Here is a 22126-nt window from a genome sequence, read left to right on the forward strand (position 1 = left end):
CATACCGATCATATCCATCTACAGCTGCTTTTTTACCCGTACATCTCCCTTTGATCTCTACTCCTCCCATACCTGTCGTGAAGAAGGTCTGCTCACACACTCACACACTCTACTGAACTGTGGGACACACACACACACGCACACACACACACACACACACACGTAAAGAGGCATGCTCACATCCAAACTCTACCTGCATTGACAAGTTGAAACCTTTCGTGTTTGTTTGTAAGAAGTTCCCATGTTTAAGGTGTTTAAGGTGTGTTTCCTCATTAAGATGACATGAGAGCGTTTCCTCAGTTCGTTCAGCAAATTTTTATTTTTATTTTTATTTATTTATTTATTTTTTATTTTATTTATTTTAGTGTTTTTATTACTATTGTTGCATATTGTGTTGTTAGCCTTAGGATTATGGGGTGGGTTCGGGGTCGGGGCTGGGGCTGGGATCTTAATTTATTCTATTTTAAGCTGTTTTTCTTGTACAGCACTTTGTGTTACAATGTCATTGTATGAAAAGCGCTTTATAAATAAAGTCTGATTGATTGATTGATTGATTGATTTACACCACAGGGTCTTTACCCCTTAACTACGTTCTATTCAACCAGAGGAACCAGGGTCTACATTTGGTTCAGGGGTAGTTAATCTCCCCCCTAAAAAGCCCGTGCTAGGAGGTAGTACTTTTCAAAGGTCCTGGGGCTTTCGGGGGGCAGGGCCTGAAATGCTGAACTTGTCTGATTGGTAGATTAACCGCAGTGTTTTTATTCTGCCCTCCGTCCACAATAACATCACACACATCTGTGATTCACTTGATTTCTCTTTCTTTCATTAGTTTTTATTTGTTCTATCTGTTTTGTATGTGTGTGTACTTTTCAAAAGAAGAAGCTGTGATTCTCTTGATTTAGCAGCTTGTAACAGTAGTCTTCTCTCAGCCCACCATGAATGCGTCTCTCCCGGTGTTATGGTTTGAAAAGTGACCCTGTAATCTGGAGACCTTCAGCTGAACGTGACAGTGTAAACAAAAGGCCTATTTTTCTCACATATTGTTCCCAAATTTGTGAACAATATGTGAGAGAAATAGACCTTTACATAGAAAAAGTGTTAGATCTTTGAGTTCAGCTCATGAAAAATGGGTTTCTATTTTTGTGCAGTGTAATTTGGAACACAGTTAAGTCTCCGCCTGCATAGATGCATAACAACCCCAGGTGTTATGCCAACTAAAATACACCAGGATAAAGTCAGGATTAGTTCGACAGGACATCTTTATCTGGTCTTTATTTGTGAACTGAGCTCTGATAACTTTTGAAATATTTGTAAATTTCTGAGGCGTTTTGTTGATTTTAAAGACTCAGTAGAACAAAGCGTTAATGTTTACTGCAAAACAAAGTGCTTATCTTTATTTCAATCCTTCAAAGTGCTCAGCTGTTTTCTATGTTCTGCTCTTATAGACGATTAAAAGACAAACATATGAAAATAGCAGAACAGGACAAGTGAGGAGAGTGACAGGGACTCAACTCAGGCTCACTGTAGCATACACTGAGTCTGTATTTAACTTGTGAGGGAGCAAAGAACTGAATGTTAAATTCTGTTTCCAGTAGATTTTTCTATTCTTCATATTTAACTTATGTTGCAGAAATAATAGATGTAAGAACTTTTTGGAAATATTTAACTAGAGAAGTCTAAAAAATACATGCCAAAGAATTTCCCCCAATAAGTTTGCGTGGATCAAATAACCAAGACTATTTTAGTCTTTAAAGGAGACCAGGAAACTGGAAATGATGTGGAAGACAAGTTTTATTTTCATATATTTATCACTTAATATTTGAAAATAAAGCACCTAAGTGTGAATTAAGTCGACATAGATGTGAGAAAAGAAAAATACATGGACCTGTTAGTGACAGGTAGTGATTCAGTGCTGTGGTCATTTCATCCATGTCAACGTTGATGGTTTGTGACTGTTTAAGTTCACTGAAATGAAAAACACTGTAATGACTGATACCAACGAGACCGGCTTCACTTCGCTCTTGTTTCCAGGCTGTGATGTCACGTTAGTCCCTCCCTTATTTTTATACAATCACAAACCTTCACAGGGACACACACACTCACTCTCACACTACAAGTCTGACATCATTCAGGTCTGTGAGGGTTCAGTGAGATTTAGTAGGGTATGGGTTAAGTTCTGTCTCTGCAGGCACACAGGCGTTTTCTTCCTGTATGTTTCTGAATGCTGTCACCACTCAACTCAGGCCTCGTCCGCATATATAGTGAATTTGTTGATAACATAGTGTGGCAGCACAAGGGTAGGGCAACGCTACCCTGGGAATTTCACCCAGGGAAATGTTAAAGTGCCGAGAAAGGCGCCTTTAAATAAAATTTATTATTATTAAAGACAATTTAACACACTTAAATTACACACTGGTTCGATACATGTATACACAGAGGAGCTTGAGACGAGGTTTACGATAAGACAATTATTTTATTACCATATTCTTAACATGATTCTTTAAAATGATTAGACAAACAAAAAGCATCCATTCATAAATTGGGGGGGGGGGTAGAATGGATGTGGCTGAGGCTCACCAGGTGCGATGGGTTGAGGGGAGGGATCCCAGTGAGAAAAATCAGATTGAAAACACCCCAATCACACGTGAAGAACCTACACACACACACTCATGGAAAACTCAAATGGGGCACACAGCATACAAAGAAGGAGGGAACCACCACCCAGGTCACCAGTGCCACCACCAGGCTCTCAGCCACTGAAAGAAAGAGAAACAAACAAACAGTTAATAGAACTGAAAAACACACTATAACTAAAATCAAAAATAAGCAACTTAAATAACTTATTCAAATGGTAAATCAAGTCAGCAAATGAAAAAGAAAACAATACTAATGGCAGTAACACAAAATACTCAAATCCCAAACCCCCAGAGTCCATTCAGTCCAAATCCAGAAAAGGCGGTAAAATAGTCCCAGCTCGACGGGTTGCCGCAGAAGAAGAGCAGCCGCATGCAGCGGTCCCACGAATCGGTCAGCCTGCCTCAGCGACCCAACAGCTGAAGTGCCCACGCTGGACCCACAGCTGGGTTTACAAGCAGGGCTCCAACCCGAGGCACGTACAAGGCAGGCAGGCAGGCAGGCGAGACGGCTTACAGGCAGGCAGATGGGCAAAGCCAAGCAGTGTCACCAGACACCAATGACTGCAGTACAGCCAAACGGTAGTTCAGGAAACGGAACTAGGCAAAACAAGGGCTCCACAAAACAGGGGCTCTGCAAAACAGCAGTGGATCCCAGCTACCCTCCCAAATCGGCCATAACAGCATCTAAATAGCAGATAAAACAACATCCATCTTAATGAGCGCTTCATGATTAAAAGGCATAAATTAATCAAACGCCATTCGGCGTACATACCAGATCGGCGCTTCACGGCATGAACCAAGGGAGAGGCAAGCTTCCTGCTCCTAAAGCGGGGAGTTGCAATATCGCCAAAGCACAAACAAACTTTGGAGCATGCTGACAAACAATTTACAAAAAGACAACGACGGCTGCTACCAACCTACCTGGGTCGGTGACCACTTGTGGAAGTGAGGCAACAGGATGGGGCTGATCCCCCTACCAAAGAGCAAGTTGGGGCAGACTAGCCTCTGCCCCCCCTCTTATAGGGTGCCCCCAGGCGGCGATAGGCCAGTATTACCCAGAGGTAATAAGTTGCAGGGTTCATCCTGCTACAATAATTACCTCCCCACATAGGTGGAGGTATAGGTCACTGAAAACTGACTTCTTCGACAGCAGCTTCCAGGTGGAGATTTATAAGTGCTCAGTTTTGTCTGTTTTTGTGGAGACAGCAGAAACTGACGTCATTACCTCAAGTGTTTACAGCACTGGTCACATGTGTGTTAATCCGTTCATTATAGGCGTTACTTTAAAAAAAAAAATTTAACATGGACTCAACATTAATCTGAACAGTGATTATCAAAACCCTGAAATTCTGTCAAATGAAGGTTTTCTAGCGTCAACATTTTCATGTTGCCTGACTTCACTGCAGGAACACAGCACTGTGGCAGCAGACAGCATATACACTAAAATGGGGAGTAGCATATGTGTGGTTCTTCAACATCTTGGCTCTAAGATTAGGCTCTTGTTAGACAAACTGGTACCATGCCAATGTTAATATAAGACATACGCTACCAGTCAAAAGTTTGGACAAACCTTCTCATTTGATGTTTTTTATTTGCTTGAATCATTTTCAGCATTGTAGATTAATACTGAAGACATCAAAACTATGAAATAATCTGGTTTTGCCATAATCTGGATTACAACAGCAGTCAAATAGGACTATCCATTGTGCACTTTTGACTGGTAGTGTACGTGAAACTATTAAGGGTAATCTCACTGGAGTGAAACCAAGCAGCAATCTACAGCCGCGAGAATTGAAGACAATGCAGAAGTGTTAAAAACTGCAGTTCCGGGGCTCTGGTGGCCTAGCGGTCTACGCGCCCCACGTTTAGAGGCTACAGTCCTCGTCGTAGAGGTCGCCGGTTCGACTCCCGGCTGGTCAACCATTCACTACATGTCTTCCCCCACTCTCTACGCCCCACATTTCCTGTCTCTCTTCAGCTGTCCCCCCCACAGAAAAAAGCTGGCTGGCTCTGGAAGTACCAAAAAAAACAGATACACTCATTCAAAGAAGCCGATCTTCACAGCAGAAATAAACATGTTTACAGCCTGGTACAAAAAATCAGTGTAGTCTGGATAGCTCATTTTTCTATAAGCACACAGTATGGGGGGTGATTTTTTTCAAAACACTGCAGTTTTTTTGATATTTAGATTACGAGTTTTCCATTATGAGAGGCACAGCTGACTTGATTGACAGGCAGGAACACTGTAGCTGTTGGCTAACAGAAATTAGGTTGAGTTCTACATTTCCAATATGGCTCCCACCCACTTCAAAACAGCACTTCAGAAACAGATGGGTGTGTCACAGTTATCACCTGCCACACCTGCTCAGCCTCTCAGCCCACTACATTTCCACTCCCCTTCGTTTACCTGAACCACACTCTCCTCATTAAGCCAACACAAATCACCTGTTTCTCATTACCTGCTGCCAGTATTTAAGTCCCGGTTTCAGCTCACTCAGTGCCAGATTGTTCTCACTGCAAATGCAAGACTCTCCAGCACTTATCCTCGGACTGATCTCCCGGTTTCGACCCTGCCTGTCCCCGACCTTCCTTCCTCGTTTCTGCCCTGGTAACTACCTCAGCCTTCTGTCCCCGACCAAGAGATTTGCCTGCTCCTCGTCTGTTTCCAGCCTGATCCTCCACACAGCGAAACCAGCATCTCAACAGACATTGTGTGACCGGGTTAGTAAAGACCTGCAAAGACTTGTTACCTGCTGTTTCCTCCGGGCTCCAGTGTGCTGCTTTTGGGTTCACCCTCACAACCGTAACAGGGTGACGTCAGGGATACGTCCATTATTTATACAGTCAGAGTGAAACACAAAGGAAGGACACTCACAGAACTACACAATAAAACAGGAAAGACTTTAAACTTAAAGAACATGACCTCAGGGAAAGACAGTAACTCGGGAGACACGAAACAATCTACTTAGAAACATGAAAGAGAAAATACACACAAGGAGAACAGGGACACAAGATCTCTACATAATCAACTGAACAAGAAAAACTCATGACTACCAGTTTGTTTCCGCTGAACAAGCTCCGAGCTCTGACTCCGTGACAGACCGGATATTGTTGTTACGTAACAAAAACACGGAAGTCTGAAACAGCTCGTTTCACACACATTTACAGAAAGGTGTAGAAATCAGAACAGGGGCAGAATGGATTTTTTTCATTCTTGGGGGGTTTGTAGACATGCCAGGGACACATATTTCAGGTAAAAAACCATTAAAAAGTCAATTTTGCATGATATGTCACCTTTAATTCCTCCTGGTCTCTGTGCTTCAACGGGTAACATCCAACCGTCACATACACATGACATTGGATCCTGACCTGTGTCTTTAACTAATGAATGTGGAGCCACTGTTTATCCCCTTGTTCTGTATCAGAGGTAGGAGCAGTGGATCTGAGGTGATGATCTGCCTTTGAGTCAGCAGGGACGTTAGAGTGAAACAGTGTCTAAGAATAGTAAAGCTGCCATGATTCACAGAGCTCTTACTTCATGGTGATGTTTGAAATGTGGGACCCAAAGTCAGCAGCTAACTGAAGAAACCAAAGCGGTTCATTCTGGAGGGAGGCAGATCCTGTAGCTGTGACAGTCTGAGCGGAGATCAATAAACATGTTATGAAGGGTAAGGGACCGCTGTCGTTGTTCAGGAAGGTAGAGGTGGGAATCATCAATTTTTATTGATCCTGAAACCATTATCCAGCCTCCCTAATGATCACAGTCTTTATTGACTCCACCACAGATACTTCTCTCAGGTTTGGTGGAAAGATGAGATGATACAATGTTTTGAAAATATCTGGTTAAGCTTTTGTTGATCGTGTTTTATTTGCCTGCACCTAATGCAGTCGTCATCTTACTGAGCCGGCCTTGAACACATCATAATGTCACGTCATGTAAGTGGGAGTAGACATTTTTTTCAAGGAAGGAACAGCATTAAGGTTTGATGAATAATGTTGTTGTTAAGGTCGTGTTCCCTCTCTTGCAAGTAATTACTTAGAAAAATTATTTACATTTTGCTTCCTCCTAATCTGTTGCTGTATGTTTTGGTGAAATGATGCCAAACTTTACATCGGACTTTCACCGGGTCTGTCTCTGATCCGCTGTTTTATGGCTCCGTGCTCTCTCGTCCGTCCACACCCATCGGTTGCATTTTCAGAATGCAGCACGGAGCAGGACCTCTGGACAACTGGAGTAATTACTGAATCAAGGATTCCTCCTCCTCCTCTCCTCATCCATGTTGTCTTTCTGGTCCTCTGAAAACCTCTGACCTGTTGACTCCAGGCTCCACTCATCATGACGGTTTGTTGTTGTAGTTAAGTGAAATACGATCTGGTGATAACACAGAGTGTTTGATTCTGAAAATTAACCGGATGTTTCATTTTGTTTTGGTGCCTGACTTCCTGTCCCGCTCCATCTGCTCTGTTAAAATTGATGCGTCTATATATAGAAGTCTTGCGTATCTGATCTGGAGGGCTCCGACCTGCCGGATCAGAGACACAACCAGAATGCAACGGAGTGGATCCTGTGGAAGTTAACACATTGACCAGAATAGAATCAGAGCTGGTGCTGTGACAGATTGGAGAGGGACTGGACACGGATCTGGTGGAAACTGTATAAGTCAAAGGATGTTTGTGTGCATTAGTGCTTTGATTTAGGACCTGACTGGACTCAACAAGACTCTATAGAAGAATGTAACGTCCAACATTTGCATCACTTGACTCATCACTCCTGTCCTCGCTTCTCTTCACTGGCTTCCTGTGCGTTTTAGATTTTACTGACCACTTTTAAAGCTCGCCTGGGTCTCGCCCAGAGCTACATTGCAGAAATGCTAATAAATGATGATCCATCTTGCGGCCTTAGATCCTCAGGTGGGGCATTTTTGGTTGTTCCAAAGTCGAGGCTCAAATCTAAAGGGGATCAAGCTTTCTCCATCAGAGCCCCTCGACTTTGGTAAGACCTCCCTGAGGAGATGAGGCTCGCAGAGTCAGTGACATCTTTTAAACCACTTCTTAAAACCCATTTTTACAGACTCGCTTTTATGTGACTTCCTCCTTCTAACCGCTCTTTCATCTATTTTATTAATATTAAAAGTTTTTATCCAACTAATTTTTGTTTTAAATTGTATTTGATTATTTATTGTTTAATTTATTATTATCATTATTATTATTATTATTTATTTATTTATTTATTTATTTATTCTTTTTCATTTCTTATTTTAATGTTCCTAATTTATTCTTTTCACTTTTTCTAATTTTCCCGATGTGATGTTGTCCTCTCATTCTGAAAACCTCTTTTACTGTCCTGCTTTTATTTTCTTATCCATTTTTATTTTTATTTATTTATGAAAAACCTCTTAAACAATGATTTATTGGTTGGTTGTCACACCACTTAATTCTGTTTAATTAAGTGTATTCTTTTTAACCTCTTGTGTTGTATTCTGTTTTGTTAAAATTCCTCTCCGTCTGTCAAAAGGTTTTCTTTGTTGTTTGAACCATGCTTTGGTTGTGATAGCACTCTGTAAACATTTGTTTTTAAAGGTGCTATATAAATAGCATTGTATTATTATTATTATTATTATTACTTTGAAATGATACAGGTCCAGTAAAGCAGAACCAACCCAGTGGTGAGGCTCTCCTGTATGATATGGGATCTCTCTATGAAAAGAGCTCAGCACATTGGAACCAGAAAGGTGTCATAATGCTAAAGCGATGTCCACAGATCATTTCACTGTCAGATCCTGAACTTACTGTCTCACCTCTCCACAGGGGATGTGCTCTGTTTGGATTTGAGGGATAAATGCTGCAGGAGCCCCAAATGCTTTTGACATCCAGCATCAGTCACAGTGTTGGCCGTCATGGTGGCTACAGTCACTTCAAAGTCACACATTTGTTTCTGAGCGTCACATCTGGCCTCAAGTTTGGCATTTTGGCTGCTTTAGAGAGCAGTGACATACATCGCTTTACCTCTGTGCTGTTTAGAAGGTAGCATCTTGTTCTTCATGGTCCAGACCTGAAAAGTCTTCTGCTCTATTTGACTCTAAATTAGACCACAAGTTACCAGATGAACATCATGCTGTTCTGAAGAGGACCTGAAACGTGACCGTAAAATTGTCAGGAAAACATTGACTAAGAAAATGAATCAGAGGCAGAACCCATATACAGAGGCTATCGATTCCAGCCTCGACCATTTACTGCATGTCTTCCCCTACTCTCCACATTTCCTGTCTCTTTTCATTTGTCCTATCCGATAAAGACGAAATAAAGGCCCAAAAAACACATCTTTGAAATACAAACAAGCGTTGGTTTTTATAAGCTGCTGTCCATTTCTGACATAAAAAATGTTGAACTTTATTGCACGAGCTAACAAAGGAAATGAGCAAATCTTAAAGAGATGGTTACTGTTCAAGTGTCAAAGTTTAAAACAAAGAGTTTCTGTCCATGTTAATCCAGAAGAACCCAGTGGAGTCGCCCCCTGCTGGTCACCAAAGACTGCAGGTTTGGAGCTCTGTTGGCTTTACTTTTAAAACCAAGGAGTCCAAGATGTCCACTTTTTTATTGTCCGAGTAGTGTTTGCAGTTTTTAAAAATGATGCAGACTCAGTTCATTATTTTGGGACAGAGTTAAGCACAAGCGGCAACCTCCGGTCTAAAAATAAGAGTCCAATGGGGAAGTGCTAATAACTGCAGTTCATCGAGGATCCACTTGAGGCTGGCTCCAGGAGTACCGGAAACCACATACACACCAATTCAAAGAAGACGATCTTTACAGCAGAAATAAACATGTTTACAGCCTGGTTCAAGAGACGAGTGTAGTCTGGATAGCTCATTTCTCGATCGCCACACATTGTACGGGGGTGAATTTTTTTCTAATGTGCCAATTCCGAAGATATTAAGATTCCGAGTCTTCCAATGAGAGGCACAGCTGACTTGATTGACAGGTGGGAACACTGTTGCTGTTGGCTAGGAGGCTCAAAGCCCGCCTCTTTATGTCACAATTTCTCAACACCAGCAATATGGCTGCCGCCGACGATTGGCCTCAAAACAGCGCTTCAGAAACAGAACGGTGATCATACGTCCATATTTTATACAGTCTATGGTTCAGCAGCTGGGCATGCAGTAAGTCGACCTAGCTATGACCAAATCTTTTCCTTGAAGGCGCTACGACCGACTCTGTGACTCAAACTCGCACAACACAAACAAACCAAAGCTTTGGACAAGGAAATCAGGGAGGTCTGTGAGCTGAACCATCATTATATATATTTCATAGAGAATTCCCCCTCTCTCTCAGCACTGACAGCTCAGAGCTGACAGCCTCATTTCCATAAAACCTGAGAGCGGTCAGCTCCTGCAGGGCGGGGACAGCTTTGTGTTTCTGACACATGCCGTAGGTTAGAGGAGAGCTCTTTAATTAATTCAAACAGGCCGTACTGGACAAAAGCTTAAAATTAGCCACTGTCTACGTAGCATCCCATCGCGGATTACCGTCGGTGCACTTTCATCAATCATCTTGTAAACAAGACGCTCCTTTTTAAGCTCTGTGATGGTTACTCTTTCAGTTCTAAACCTTAAATAGACCTTACACTCTGACTTTCTGAACATGATCAAAATGTATAAAAGCTACACCCATGTGTAACACTGACGGTCTAAAAGGCTGCTGCTGGAGTACTGACTAGAACCAGGAAGAGAGCACATCTCTCCATTGTTAGCTTCTCAACACTGCCTCCCCATAAAATCTAGACTATAATTTAACACCCTACTTCTGACCTACAAAGCTCTTAATGATCAGACACCTTCATATCTTAAAGAGCTCATAGTGCCCTATTACCCCTCTAGAACACTATGCTCCCAACATGCAGGCCTGCTCATCGTACCTAAAGTCTATAAAGGTAGTATGGGAGGTAGAACCTTAAGTTATAAGGCCCCTCTACTTTGGAATCATCTACCAGTCAGGGTCCAGGAGGCAGACACCTTCTCTACTTTTAAGAGTAGGCTTCAAACTTTCCTTTCTGATAAAGCTTATAGTTAGAGCTGGATCAGGCTTGGACCAGCTCTTAGTTGTGCTGCTATAGGCTTAAACTGCCGGGGGAACTGACACACTGGGATCCTGTCTTTCCCTCTCTCTCTCCTCTCTCTGCCTGTCTCTTACTTTAACTCTTCCTGTCCCATTAAAGTTACTAACCATAGAACTTTCTGGAATCCCTGAGCTCCCTTGTCTCGTAGGTTCCTCTGGATCTCTGCCGGACGTGCCAGACTCCAGATTCTTTGACTTCTACTATCCGTCTCACCACTATCATCTCTCTCTCTCTCTCTCTCTCTCTTCATCTCTATCTATCCCTCTCTCCAACACGGTCTCAGCAGATGTGTGTCTAACATGAGTCTGGTCCTGCTGGAGGTTTCTGCCTGTTAAAGGAAGTTTGTCCTTGCCACTGTAACTTGCTAAATGCTGCAAAGTGCTCTGCTCATGGTGGATTAAGATGAGATCAGACTGAGTCCTGTCTGTAAGATGGAACTGGATCTTATCCTGTCTTGATGTTGGGTCTTTGTTAATAATAGAACATAGAGTACGATCCAGACCTGCTCTGTTTGGAAAGAGTCTGAGGATAACATTTGTTGGGATTTAGCACTATCAAATTAAAGATTGGTTGATCGATTCACACAGCTCTAAGTCAGACTTAAGGTTAAACCCAGGCTTACGCTTAGCTGACTCTGCAGGCATCTTTAATTTAGTTACCTGCTATAACATTCATACACCAACATCCTCTATTGTCACCGTTGCAGTGCAGCTTTTGAACAGACCAGCTCAAATGAGAAACTGAGCGCTCTTCACTTGGTAAAGTCTCTAACTCTGAGCACAGCTGATGAAAACGTGATGAAGACAGCGGTAATGGTAGAATCTGAACCTGAGCTGCAGCACTAACTCTCCTACTGAGCAGCTTCTCTGAGTCATGTGACCTGTCCTCATCTTCTCTTTGAAAAGATAATGTTCCTCTCATCACTTCAACCTCCATCATTATCTTTAATGATGTCTGCAGGATCCGGCTGATGGGAGAAAGTTGTTAGTGCTGCTACATCTGTCTGATTTAATTCAGTTTAACACAAAAAAGCAACTACAAAGGAGAGTTTCAAAAAGTACTGCTGCTAAAAATACCAGCAGTAGTAAAAATTGCACTCACTGGAGGCTGTGTCGACTCTGCTCTTACAGTCAAAATAATTCATTTCACAGACAGAGAGGGGGAGGAAAGGGTTTTAATCTTCCTTTAGCTAGACCTGCCATAACCTCTCCATCATCCTGACTCACAGCAGAGCCTCAAATCAAACAAAGAAATCCAATAGTGCAGTCTATAAAGATTCGGACGGATGGATTGTTACGAAACGCACCAAAAATACCTCTCACTGACGACAGGCCGATGCTGCCTGCATCAGACTGCTCTGTAATCCCCGTCTACACCGAATAAAGCCTTCTAATGAACTCGTTGCATTAGAAACATAATGCTCTGCAGATGGTCCGGCTGGGGAAGAGGTTGCACGGGTTGGCTGCAAACACTCGTGTTAGAGAAAGGGATGAAACTGAAACAAGTCCAGGACTAAGAGATCTGAAAACAGCCTCTTTAGACCGTCTGAGGAATTTCAACTTTCAGATGGGGGTTAGTTAAAGGTGAGACTGGGCAGGGAAAGGTGGTTTATCAAGTACACTAAAGGCTGATTTATACTTCTGCGTTGAATCAACGGCGTACCCTACGCTGGGGGTCAGCGTAGCTCCCGTACCTACGCAGAGGCCTACGCACGTAGCTGACGTGCACCTCCTCCAAAATGTAACTACGCGTAGAATCGACGCGGACCACAAGCCCTGTGATTGGTCCGCTTGGCGGCTTTGTATTTCCCGCATTTACAGCACTTCCGGGATCCCGGACATCGGCCACACATCGGCCGTGTATTTCCTCTCCTCCTCTCTATTCTTCATGTAATCATGTCTGTATGATAAACAGCAACATGTATCAGCTGTAGATTAACATAACACGCTCTGAATCACCATGGAAAAGTAAACAGAGATCGTAGCGGGGCCGGAAGGAGGAGACCGGCTATCAGAGAGACCACACTGCCCTCAGGCGTTTAGGAGGAGAATTGCTGCGCGACACGGACACATCGACACACAAGTATGTGGGGCTCATGTCCGCGTCAGCCCCTGCTGCGCAGGGGAGACGCAGAAGTCTAAATCAGCCTTAAGCCTGAAGGGGGCGCTACTCAGATTTCACCTGCAAAGACTCAAAGTGGACCTCTCATCAACAGCTGATGTTTGATGCATTACAGGACGCTTTGGATTTTAAGGCAAATACAACTACAACTATATACATACATTGTGTGATGATTAACCCTCCTATTATCCTTGGGGTCAATTGGACCCCATTCAATGTTTAACGTCTCTAAATGAATGACTAACATCATTTTTTTTGGCTTCATATCTCATGACTTTTCTTAATTTAATGGGGACAACTGGGAAAATGTAAAATTTAAAATGTTGATATGTTTTAATTTCCTCTAAAATAAATGTACGCATCAGTGTTCCTCTGGGTCAATTTGACCCCAGGCTTTTTTAGCTGTATATAACATCAGAAATATCAACATTTTACACACATTTGTTTTGGATGTTTTAGATGATATTGAAGTCACTATAACCAAGGACGGTTCAACATGTGACTGCAGGAGCTGGGATCGAACCGCCAACCTTTAGATTGAGATATGATATATCCAGCCACCATGTCTCTAAAGACATTCAATGATGGGTCCTGTGTCATGCATTTTGATAACATAGAAACAAGGCAGGGCCAACGAGAGCATGACAAACTCACAGCAGTTTGATGTTCTGTTTTACAAAATGAAGTCCTTCTGAATGCTTTAAATTGTGTTTATGCTCAAAATATATTTTATTTAAAGGGCTATTTAGATAGTCAACAAAAAACATAAAGTACCTGACACATAAATCTGGGTAACAATCAGTTTCTGGAGGTTTAAATTGCTGGGGTCAAATTGACCCCAAGGATAAAAGATGTTGTTAAATTTGAGGGTAACAGGAGGGTTAATATAAGTGTTGTTTTACCACATATATTATTATATAGAGATCATATATATAGACAGATAAAAGTGTAATCAATCAATCAATCTATCTTTATTTATAGGGAGTTTAGTTATATAGTTTACAAACAAAGCCGGTCAATGTCACAACTTTGAACCCTGCTGCTATCATCACCACCGCTCATGGTTTAAGTTTCTTTGTAGAGATCACTTACCTAAAGTTTCTCTCACCTGCTCCGCTCCTTCATCATATTGATGGACAGGATCCAATATGAAAATGTTTAGCATGCTAACCGAAACTTACATTTCCCCATTGTTTACCAATATGATGCTAACAGAAGCTAACGGTTTTACCTCACCTTACGGTCTATGGTGTCAACAAGCAGAAGCTAAATGTGTCTGAACTCTTTTCTGTGGATTGATTTGACATGGCGTGTGATCAGTTTGTCTCTGGTGTTGCTCATGTTAGAGAAAGTTAATAACTGTTGTCAAGGGGTTTTGACAAATCAGAATCAAGCATCTTACACAGCCGGAAGATCAGTAAGAGAGCCGGGTAATAAAGTGAGTTTAGACACCTGTGTTTTTACTGCTTCTGTAGATATAAAGGTGTTTTTCTGTACAGTGTCTTCAACAACATCTCTACTGTGCTGTAACGATTGAAAGATAAACATCTTAGATTAATCAGAGTATTTATGGGTTTAGGAGGAGTTGAAAAGATTCCCTTGGAAACTCAATGATCTCTTCTCCCTGCAATCAAATGTACTCCAGAATATTTTATCACATCTATCAACTTTCAGAGTGAGAGACAATTCATTCAGAGCAGACAACCGAGTCAAAGAGAGAGAGACAAAGAGAGACATCTGTTTGTTCTGAGCGGCTCACCATGAGAAACACCCAAACGTCACATTAATTATTGTGTCAGAACTGTCACTCCACACCTGCCTCTCTGTTTGAATCAAATATTCAAAGAGTCCAACACTCCCTCAGTCTGAGCTTTACCTCAGAGAACAAACACAGAGCTCCCTCAGCTGTCACATTTACTGCTGCCTATTTGTCTCCCTCTGCACACTCGGCTCTAATGAAAAATGCAAGAACTAAAGAGAGTATTTACCAAAGTTATTCTCCAGAATCTATCAGCAGAGTTCTTCTGTCTGCTTATTCAAATAGAAATGTTACAGAACTGAAAAAGAACGGGACACCTGGGCCCTGCTTTCCATTATGAGGCATTTTAAAGTAGAATAACTCTGAGCCTGTGTGGTTTTTGACCGCTAACTACCGGAGCAACTCTGGACAATACTCAGTGCTTAACTGTGTCTCTGCATAATGACCAAAAATATCCTATCCTATATCAATAACATTTTTTGCTTAACTGGTAATAATCTGAGCCTCTCAGTGACAATAACAAGAACTTTTAGTGAAGGTATTTTATTGTTTTGGTCAGATCTGTCTGTTGTAGCTGCCTGCTGTCTGCAGAGGTTTTTCATGGACTCTGTTACGGGTGTGAGGGTGAACCCAAAAGCAGCACACTGGAGCCCGGAGGAAACAGCAGGTAACAGTCTTTACTAACCCGGTCACACAATGTCTGTTGAGAAGCTGGTTTCGCTGTGTGGAGGATCAGGCTGGAAACAGACGAGGAGCAGGCAAATCTCTTGGTCGGGGACAGAAGGCTGAGGTAGTTACCAGGGCAGAAACGAGGAAGGAAGGTCGGGGACAGGCAGGGTCGAAACCGGGAGATCAGTCCGAGGAAAAGTGCTGGAGAGTCTTGCATTTGCAGTGAGAACAATCTGGCACTGAGTGAGCTGAAACCGGGACTTAAATACTGGCAGCAGGTAATGAGAAACAGGTGATTTGTGTTGGCTAAATGAGGAGAGTGTGGTTCAGGTAAACGAAGGGGAGTGGAAATGTAGTGGGCTGAGAGGCTGAGCAGGTGTGGCAGGTGATAACTGTGACAGACTCATTTTAAAACATCAGTAGATGTTAGTCCCTTCATAGAAAAATGTAAATAACAACCGTCTTAACAGCCTTGAAGTCCTGCCTTGTGCACTGATAGACTTAAGCTGTGTCAATCAATTGATCAATCTTTATTTATAAAGCGCCAAATGTTATCTTAGGACTCTTTCCAAACAGAGACGGTCTAGACCGTACTCTATGTTCTATTATTAACAAAGATAGGATAAGATCCAGTCCCATCTTACAGACAGGACTCAGTCTGATCTCATCTTAATCCACCATGAGCAGAGCACTTTGCAGCATTTAGCAAGTTACAGTGGCAAGGACAAACTTCCTTTAACAGGCAGAAACCTCCAGCAGGACCAGACTCATGTTAGACACACATCTGCTGAGACCGTGTTGGAGAGAGGGATGGAGGGAGATGAAGAGAGAGATGACAGTGGTGAGATGGATAGTAGTAGTTGTAGCAGCTGGAGTCTGGCATGTCCACAGCAGCAGAGATCCAGAGGAACCTTCGAGACAAGGGAGCTCAGGGATTCCAGAAAGGTCTATGGTTAGGAACTCTAATGGGACAGGAAGAGATGAAGTAAGTGACAGGCAGACATAGGAGAGAGAGAGGGAAAGACAGGATCCCAGTGTTTCAGTTCCCCTGACAGTCTAAGCCTATAGCAGCTTAACTATAAGAGCTGGTCCAAGCCTGATCCAGCTCTAACTATAAGCTTTATCAAAAAGGAAAGTTTGAAGCCCACAAGTAGAGAGGGTGACTGCCTCCTGGACCCTGACTAGTAGAGGATTCCAAAGGAGAGGTGCCTGATAACTGAAGGCTCAACCTCCCATACTATTATTAGTGGTTAGTGACTTTAGTGGAAAAAGCATCTCCTTATATTTAGGGTCTGCATGACCCAAGGGTCTAAAGGTTTTTTGGATTTGGATCCCCAGACTGTTTCAGCTCCCTGCTTTACAAGCTGAAGGAAACATATCTGTAAGGTACTTTCAACCACACACACCTTTACAATGATAGAATTTTGATTTTATTATTGTTTTTTAATTTTATTTTTTATGAATTAGCCATTAAACTGCTCTCCTCAAAGTCTCCAGACAAAACTACTCATGTTATCATTTGATTTTTGAGCTAGTCTGTGTTTTATGAATATTGAGTACGATCTGAACCTTCTACCCAGAATGTTTTTGTGGATGGAACCCAGCGTCTGTAAAGAGTGATGTTACAGCTGTTTCTCAATTTTAAAAAGTCATCTTCCTTTTAACAACCCTATAGAAAGGATCCCTGCAGACACTTAAAATAAAAGTCTAAACACAAGAACTTTAAGTGAAGGTATTTTGAGTAGACACATTTACCTCCAGGCGTTTGGTCCCAGACAGAGTCTTTATGACAGATGACTGTGGAGGGATTCTATCAACCAATTCAAAGACATCTGGAGTCATTTAAAAGGAAAACATGTAAAAACAGATAAATGAATAAATAATCAAACATTGACCAAGTTTAAGGTGGAATTAACCTTGGCTTCTTTTTTCAAATGTTGGATTCTCTAAATCAAACTCTTCATTCACTTTGTAACAACAACATCAACAGTTTTTCTTGTTCCCTCGTTTCAGAGACTCAACAGTCCTCCATCGTCCTCGTGTCTGCACGCCTGATCACTCTTGATTGCCAGATTTACTTGAAATAATGAATTCAATGTATTTCTACCCTCAACACCCCCTCCTCCTCTCCTCCCTGCAGACCCTGAGAGGACACATTATGATCAGATGCACAGCACGCAGCAGTTCTAAATATAACCTAAATGTTTACTCTGGGAACGACATGTTGTCGTCGTCGTGGTTGTGGTTGTTCTCTTGCCGGTGAGCCACATTTGAATGAATCTGTTCATCGTAGATCATAAACATCTTTTAGCAGCATACGTTTATTAAACACGGTTATGTTGTCACTTCTTCACGAGTGATATAATGCAGAAAACACTTTATTTAGACCACTACTCAAATCACATTTCACGGCTCAAACAATGACATGTTTGACCAGAGACTCTCTGGAGCTGAGGTCGAGTGCAGAATGATTTTCAAACAGTTTAAATATTAAAGTTGTAGAGCATCTGGTGAACACAGGAACATAGGAACATGTCAACACTGAGTTCTGGATGAATAAACCAGAGAACAAACTGTCCAACGCCAACTAATTGTCATAAGTTGCTTTTGTTTTTGTGATGTATTTTCCATGTTGTTCTCCTTCTTAGATTTACAATTTATTTTGCAAGTTTCCTAAGTCCTCCTTGTGGTTTTTGGTACCTTGTTTTCCCTCCCTTTGTTCTACCCTATGTCCTACCCTGTGTTCCGGTTACAAGTAAGTTTTTTCTTTATCTTAGTTTTAGTTATTAAATATGTTTTATCTTGAATCTGCATTTTGGGTCCTGCACCTTTTTTCCCTTTCCCTGAACTGTGACAGAAGAGAGGAAACACAGAGACAACATACACACTGGGTAACAAGAAATGAGACACAGGTGAGGACAACTAGGCCCAGGTGATGACAATCAAAAAGAAAAGCTTATGAAACATTGCGAAAAACAAGCAATGGCCCATAGGAAAAGATATTTAGAGACAAGATCTCAAAAGTGTTTCATTTCTGTCTCCTAGACAACAATGAGATCTGTTTGAAAGCAAAATGAGACTATAGCTTATGTCTTCTGTTTCTCATTCTTGCCTCCAGAAAAAAAGTTTCAAAAAGTCTCAGCTTAGTCTCCCTTTCAGTTCAAAAGGAGATCTGGTCAAAATCTGAAATGATTCTCAGGTATTTCTCAAGTGTTGTGACTCCTTTTGAGCTCAGGTGGAGAAATCAGGGAGCTCTCTCAATTGTCTCAATCTAACCTCATCCATTTTTTTTTTGTCAGACTCAGTTTTCGTGTCTCAAGTTGAGCTCAGATGGAGCAAAGAAAGAGCCTGAGCTCATCTTTTCATGAACATTTATAGTGCCCTGCAAAATTAACATTTCAATGTAACTGTCCACAAACTTACAATTCTCATTAGAACATTTGAACCACTCCAGATCACCTATTTAGATGTCAAATGATCTCTTCTTTGACTTCACAGTATGGTCCTTCCTTTACAAGTCTGTTTGGAACAAAACAACTTCACAAAGATTTAGTGGATTTGAGAGAAATTGCAAAAGATAGAGATTTCATACCAGGTATGACAGACCATTTATTTAAAATATGGGCCGCAAAAGGGCTGACCAGATTTAGCCAGATTATTACAATTAAAGGGATGGATTCTTTTGGGTGCTGGTGGTCTAGCGGTCTAAGCGCCCCACATACAGAGGTTACAGACTTTTTGTCGCAGGGGTAGCGGGTTCTATTCCCGGCCAGTCGACCATTTCCTGCATGTCTTCCCCCGCTCACTACTCCCCACATTTCCTGTCTCTCTTCAGCTGTCCTGTCAAATAAAGACAAAAAGGCCCAAAAATATATTTAAAGAAGAGAAGAAAATGAGCCATTAATGAGATCTCTCATTTAAGTCTCAAATAAGACTCATGTCAAGGTCTCAACTATTTATCCTAGTGAATTTTAGGAGAAACTAACAAGAAACCAATGAGAACAATTTGAAACTTGAATGAGGCTGAAGTGAGAATCTCAATTTTGTCTCCAGAGACTTAGAAGAGAAAGCCTTGAGCAGTAACATTTTCCTCTGGGGGGATTGTATCTGTAGCTTGTTGCTTTGGCCCTAAGACACAGAAACACTTTGAGGAACATGCATCCACACCAAGTGGCAACCTCCGGCTGTGAGAATTGAAGCCAAAAAACTGAACTTTGGACTACACTGAATTTATAGAACATCTTTAGTTTGCCTACTTGTCTGTCATTTGTTGTTTATGTTGAACATTTTCAGTGTACATACACTACCAGTCAAAAGTTTGGACACACCTTCTCATTCAATGTTTTTTATTTATCTTAATTATTTTTGTAGATTAATACTGAAGACATCAAAACTATGAAATAATCTGGTTTTACCATAATCTGGATTACAACAGTAGTCAAATAGGGCTATCCATTGTGTACTAACCCTACCTCTGAACAACACAACTGATGGTCTCAAACACATTAAGAAGGCAAGTCATTCTACAAATGAACTCTTGACAAGGCTCATGTTCATTAGAAACCATTCCAGGAGACCACTTCATGAAGCAGACTGAGAGAATACCAAGAGTGTGCAAAGCTGTCATGAAGGAAAAAGGGGGCTACTTTACAGAATCTAAAATATAAAACATATTCTGCTTTGTTTAACACTTTTTTGTTCATTCAATAATTCCATATATGTTCTTTCATAGTTTTGATGTCTTCAGTATTAATCTACAGTGTTTACAATCATTAAAATAAATACAAACCCTTGACTGAGAAGGTGTTTACAAACTTTTGAGTAGTGTATTAAAGGAGTAATACAATATAACATATTTTCCTCATGTTGTGAGGGCCTCATGAAGTATTTAAAATAGCTTTTGAACTTCTGATTTAAAGTTAAGTTTACCACACCTGTGTACATTTCCGTTTGTTCGACCGTGCAAAAGTAAAAATAATAATGTATCTTCTGTTAGGTCTTTAAAAAATCTTGAATTTAATTTCAAAAAGTTTGTAGGAACCCTGCAACGGGAAATGAAGGTATAGTCTGAAGCCACAAAACTTGATTTTATTGTTTTTGATGAATTCTTATGAGATCTGTGCATATCATATTTTATTCACTTTTCCACCACTGCAGTGTTGAACCGAATGCTCTCTTACATTATTGGGTTGAATGGTGAATGGACTCAACCTTTATAAGATCACTCAAAGATGTCACATTCATACAGTGATGGCAGATACTCAGAGGCCAACAGATTTTAACCAAGCTCATTCACACATTCATACCCCGCTGACCTTTCCACCCTGAGAGATTCAGGCTGCAGCCTTCCCCACTTTGATTTGTTGACTGCAGGAGCTGAAGGCCAAACCTCTGACCTTCTGGTTGAGTGATGAATAACTGGACCACTGAGCAACAGCGGCACCACAACGTTCACATGGAGAGTCGTAACATTAGATTCAAACATGCTCACCCAGAAAGGATTAAATTCAACATTTGGATAGTTTTTATTTGGATCAAAAATATCTTTGGACAAATAATTAAATCATAAAGTTTTGATGGACAAACACCCTCCAATCAGTTTAGAGTAAATACATCAGACCCAGGAGGTGGACCGTGTTCGTCCCTCCTCACTCTGAGTCTGATAGAGAAATCACTCCAGTTGTTTAGAGGAAATATCATTACATTTGCTCTAATTAACTCCAGAGTTCCCAATTACACAGTTGTCTGTATTCAAGCTTGGTTTTATTATGCATAACGCCTGCGCTCACTCTCTTCGTATAATGTGAGCAAATGAGTTAATGCTGCAATTCCATTATAAGGCAGAAAGTTTGCAATTAATTAAAACCAATTCACAATGTTACCATTCAGTGAAAACAGCAGACAGAGAAAGCACTGAAGCACCGAGAGCTGTGCAGATGATTTATTATTCCAGCATTACGCTACAAGTCTGGATTTTTTTCACTCAATTTTAAATCCCTTCGCTTTGGCTTCTCAAAAGGATGTCGGGGTGCACAGACCTGGTTTTAAAAACGCTGCTCCCTTGTCAACTTAGCTACAAATTAACAAACAGACAGTGTAAAGTCTCTCTGGTGAGAGTCTCTAGGCTGGTACAAAACAAACATATTGATCCAGTCATCCAGTTTCATCCAGTGTGTTCTGTTTCTAGAAGACTGACATGCCAAGAGAACCAAAGAGAGGGCTGGTGGTCTGTTGCAACAGCTCTGTAGAAGATGTGTCTGAAGTTAGGTGTCAAATCCACACTCAACCAGAGCTGGAAATTAGCCAGGTTGTAACCTCAATTGTGCCAACATGTTGGTTGCACCATATAAACATTGATCGTATCGACTAATAGGAAACTAAGAGCTGGGACTAATGGCCAACAGGCTGATGACTGAAAATAATGTCTGTTAAATGCGGTTGTTATCCCATAGGAAAATAAATTTAGAGAGGAGGTCTCAAAAGTGTTTCATTTCTGTCTCCTAGACAACAATGAGATCTGTTTGAAAGCAAAATGAGACTATAGCTTATGTCTCCTGTTTCTCATTCTTGCCTCCAGAAAAAAAGTTGCAAAAAGTCTCAGCTTAGTCTCCCTTTCAGTTCAAAAGGAGATCTGGTCAGAATCTGAAATGATTCTCAGGTATTTCTCAAGTTTTGTGACTCCTTTTGAGCTCAGGTGGAGAAATCAGGGAGCTCTCTCAATTGTCTGGTGGCCTAGTGGACTAAGCGCCCCACATACAGAGGCTACAGTCCTCGTCGTAGGGGTCGCCGGTTTGATTCCCGGACGGTCAACCATTTCCTGCATGTCTT

General features: G+C 41.4%; 1 long non-coding RNA gene across 1 annotated transcript; it reads right to left on the reverse strand.

Annotated features, from left to right (window-relative positions):
- Positions 1 to 2485: 2485 nt before the first annotated feature.
- On the reverse strand, positions 2486 to 3612 carry LOC117824387. Its single transcript, XR_004633581.1, has 3 exons — positions 3558 to 3612; positions 3409 to 3458; positions 2486 to 3320 (listed from the first exon to the last, which is right to left on the reverse strand). It is a non-coding gene; the product is annotated as an uncharacterized LOC117824387 (long non-coding RNA).
- Between the last annotated feature and the right edge of the window lie 18514 nt (positions 3613 to 22126).

This window comes from Notolabrus celidotus, chromosome 13, assembly GCF_009762535.1.
Source record: "Notolabrus celidotus isolate fNotCel1 chromosome 13, fNotCel1.pri, whole genome shotgun sequence".
Taxonomy (NCBI): domain Eukaryota; kingdom Metazoa; phylum Chordata; class Actinopteri; order Labriformes; family Labridae; genus Notolabrus; species Notolabrus celidotus.